We start from the raw sequence: 4,422 nt of genomic DNA, 5'->3' as shown, positions 1-4,422 counted from the left end.
GCCTCTGAAGAGATACATGACCAAGCCGTGTTTTTCAAAATGAAGAAGAGAAACTAAATGATTTATCAAAGAAATTTCTGTTATCCATTTTTCAGTGGGTTTGCTTTTTTACCCACAAGAAATATTCATCAGTAAAGACCTTTCATTTGATTAAAAACAGACTCTAATAAATGTGCATTAGGATCACAATGATAACCTATATTCAAGAACATGAATAAAAAGTGCCCTTGAAGGGAAAGGCTCACATATGTTCACATTTGATACCGGGAAATAATCGTATGCTGTTGAGGAGTGATTACTACCAGCTGTAAGCAAGTACATCGCACAATAATATCTCATCTGTACAACCACTTGGAAAATCTCTTTCTTGCTCTCTCTCTCCTTCTTCCAAGAGTTTCATAAAATATGGCCAAATCTCTCCCGTCTCACTGAATACTGACCTTTTCAAATCCCTACATATGAAAAGAGAAAGACTTCGAATCTTGAAGAACACCAAGAAGAAACATGAAATTTCCATGCTTTTCCCAAAAATAAGATTGGCAAGACCATGTCACTTTATCCTTTCTTCATATTCTGTATGACACATTTTTTATTGTTTCCAGTGGCACTAGCAAGTTTTTAATCTGAATGGCCTAGAAACATTACTGAAATACAAGAAAACGGTTCTGAATAAAAGCAGTTCAGATCTCACTAATGCATCATTTATCTATAAACGCTTATCACTGGAAATAATTTGAAACGTCATCTTGACTACCTTCCTGAATTTCAGGTATGGCAAATGTTAAATCACTTCTTCACCATAATTCAGTCTCAGAAGGCCTGCTCTCTTCCTCAACCTGTCTTACGTTATCTGAGCTAAACTAGGGTTCTGTAGAGGGATTTCTGGAGGGTTAGGAAAGAATAGTGGGGAGGGGATGGAGAAAATTGGAGAAGTTATTGACTAACAAAAACACATGTGGGTTGGGTTTTTTTTTTTTTCTGTTTTAAATTTTAATATCCCAATAAGATTTTTGTTTAAAGAAAATGTTCCCAGCTTAAACAAGGAGAAAGAAAAGACAAAGGGGTATCATTGCCTTAATCCTTTTAACAGGAAAGTTAAGAAAAGGAAGATAGGAGACACTATCAGTGTGGACGTCAGAACTCTATTTTTAACCTGATGCAACTAGATGTAAATTAATCAAGGGCAAATGCACTTTCTGTGTTCTAAAGTATGACTAACAGAGCCAAGTAACTATGAAGCATTTTGCCTTTAGAAAGAAGGCAAAGCGGGACTTCCCTGTCTATCCAGTGGTTAAGACTCTGCGTTTCCACTGCAGGAGGCACGGGTTCGATCCCTGGTTGGGGAACTAAGATCCCACATGCTGCGCCACATGTCCAAAAAAAAAAAGAAGTCAAAGCAACAAATAATCAGTTAATTAACAAAGTATTTAGAAGATGGTGATCTCTGTGCCTAGATATCACTTCTCTCTACCACTCAGGCATGGACTGATGCCCTGTGCGTAAAAGTTCCCTTTACAACATATATCTTAGCCCTCAACACGCTGCATTTTAATTGGCTGCCTTCCCCTCCTACACACATACCTCAATATGAACTCTGTGACAAGCTGTGTTAGCCTTTCTTATTAAAATCATAGACTATGGCAAAGTATATGATTTATCTTAAGTAATAAACATTTGTTGAACGAAAGAATGGAAGAAAAGATATCTTATGAAGAGGTGGAAATAGACTCACACACTCAAAAGCATGGAGCTCTTTTGGCTGAGGCTATGATCTGAAGACTCATATAAATTCATTCCCTGTGCATAATGGTCTACCCAGCCTCATGCCAACGATCAGTAATCTAATAATGAAAGAACAATTGTTCTGGGCCAGATGTGTTATGCATATTACCTCTGTAGCAACATTACCTCTAGAGCAGTTAAGTATTACCGTCCTTATTTTAGGAATGAGAGAATTCTACTCAGATATACTCCTGCCTTTAAGTGGCCATTTCCAACTTTAAGTGCATTCATGTATAGCTCTTAAGCTGCTGTTCATTACATTACACCTCCCTGCCCTGTGTTTCCATCACCCTTAGCAACGAAAAGGTTGAGGGAAGCTGCTTTCATCTTATTTGTACATGGAACTCATACCGCGTTCATGCTACGTGATGATAATATATGTATGGCAAAGAATTACAGATCAAATGGATGGTAGAAGCACAAATGATCAAAGTAAAGGACAGGGAGATTACCCAAGACTGTGAAAGGGAAGACGGCAGAACAAACCGAGCAGCAGTGCTCTAAGCCCTGTGTCTCTTGGTGAGGCTTAGAGCTTGATAAGGGAACATAATCTCAGAGAGGGATTTGGTGTACCCTAGACACTGGACCTCCAGGCAAAGCCAAAACTCGAATGTCCAAAAGTATAGAGGGAGCCAAGCTGCTTTCTGACTCCAAGTCACCATGAGGACTACAATGAAGAGCCCATTAGCGATGATGCACATGAGTCACGAAAGAAGGAGCCTTCTGGAACATTCTGCTCTGAGTCAGATCGTACGAGGCTTTGCACAACCCTTTAGGAGAAGATGAGTAATCCCCCATAACAACAGAGACTGAATTTCTAGGCAGATCAACAGCATGAGAACTCAGATTCAAATTTAGTTTGAGTCTTTTTTTTTTTTTTTCACATGGAACGCTTCACCAATGTGCGTGTCATCCTTGCTCAGGGACCGTGTTAATCTTCTCTGTATCATTCCAACTTGAGTATATTCACTGCCGAAGCGAGCACTTGATAAGTCTGTAGGCAGCATCATGTGTAAAACGTTTTCACGCTCCTGAGGCTGCTGGGAAAAATTCATACCTGGGAGATACTGATGAGGCCATTTATCATTTCGATCATATTGTCCCTTAGCTTTTCCTATTTGAAACAAATTGTTGAAAAGCTTTTCTTTCTTAGTCTCTTTCTATGGGGGAAAAAAAAACACCTATTAAATATTTTCATTTTTCATCGTTACGATATTGTTTCGTCCAAAGGCTCCCAAGCCTGACTCGCACTCACTATTCCCTAGGGTGAATATTTTTTAAGTATATAGTCCTGTGTTCTATCCTTAGGAATTCTGATGAGTTATTAGCTTTTTCCAACCCAAATATAATGGTAAAGAGAAGAACACTGAAATTCATGATGCAACATGGCTAAAAAATGGGGTTGCCGGAATTCTGAATCCATTGTTCACTGGCTATCTCAGTATGATCCACATGCTTGGAGACCATTTGAAAGAAATCAGAAAAGAGGCAACAAACAGATCAATCACTGATTCAGCCTTTAAGTATAACTAAAATCTTTTTTTTTTTTTGATTTAATGGAATCGTTAAGGAACAAGATTATTCCATCAAAAGAAAATTATTTTCAGAAAATGGAAATTGGCAATATACCCACTGACGCCTGGAACAAACTCAAATGTCTACATTTCCAGTGGGAATGAAATCTGACAGCCAGGGAGTCCAACGTGCTGACAGTACAAAAATAACCACCTGTTGCTGAATAGCAGAAGTAACCAGGTGGGATACGTACTCCACAAAGGAAATTTGAGCAGGCTCTTGGCTTCCTATGGGATGAAAGGGAGTAGGAAAGCTGGCAGCAGGGAGGTTGAGAAGAGGAAATCTGAGCAGGTTTCCTAGCTGTCTTCCTTGTGGGGAAGGCAGGATTGAATTGGAAAGACTGTAAAACAGGAAGATTGACAATAAAACTTACGTGTTTAAGGCACATTTAAACTATTAGAATGCTACAGAAACACATAATAACTCCTCTGAAATTGCAAGTATGTCTAAATGGATATGAAACCAGGAGTTACCTCAGGTACTATCATTCTAGAAAATTTAAATGTCTAGTAAAATGCTCTTCTGCGAAAATAGTATTTGCAGGAAAATAAAGTTTTAAACATAGAAGAAACACAAGAACAAAGGACTATGCTACCAAAAATCCAAACTCTTAAGGCTGATTGAAATTAAAGATTTCAGCCTTTTTCGACATGTGTGATATCAAACTAAACAACAAAAAGTAATATTTATTTACATTTATTTTCCCCCTTTCTTTCTGACTCTCTCTCCTATAAGGTAAAAGGAGGAAATGAAATATCTTAAAGTAAACGTTTACAGAGGGAAAAAAATCTGTAAACAGAATACATGGATCAATAACCATTATTTGAATAGCTGAAAGCATCCCATCAACTTAGAAATTAATTTAAAAGGATGTAGCTTATTTCACATGCAGCCATCAATGTAATGCCTTGTTCTAAGTGCTGTGAGGTATCATTATCCTCACTCTTGTAAACTAAGAAGCTGATAGCGAGAGATATTATAACTTTTTCAAATATATACCTCTCATGAGTGATAAGTCTGAGATTTGATGCTAGGCTCTATGGCTTTAAAGACGATCAACAGCAA

General features: G+C 37.9%; 1 non-coding gene across 1 annotated transcript; it reads right to left on the bottom strand.

The window, feature by feature from the left end:
* Positions 1-2,660: 2,660 nt before the first annotated feature.
* LOC112397213 (U6 spliceosomal RNA) lies at positions 2,661-2,763 on the bottom strand. The gene has a single exon (XR_003002761.1). It is a non-coding gene; the product is annotated as a U6 spliceosomal RNA (small nuclear RNA).
* Between the last annotated feature and the right edge of the window lie 1,659 nt (positions 2,764-4,422).

The sequence above is a fragment of the Neophocaena asiaeorientalis genome, unplaced genomic scaffold, assembly GCF_003031525.2.
Source record: "Neophocaena asiaeorientalis asiaeorientalis breed wild unplaced genomic scaffold, Neophocaena_asiaeorientalis_V1.1 scaffold177, whole genome shotgun sequence".
Classification (NCBI taxonomy): domain Eukaryota; kingdom Metazoa; phylum Chordata; class Mammalia; order Artiodactyla; family Phocoenidae; genus Neophocaena; species Neophocaena asiaeorientalis.
Note: the sequence above shows the minus strand (reverse complement) of the source record. Positions and strands in the feature narration are given on the sequence as shown.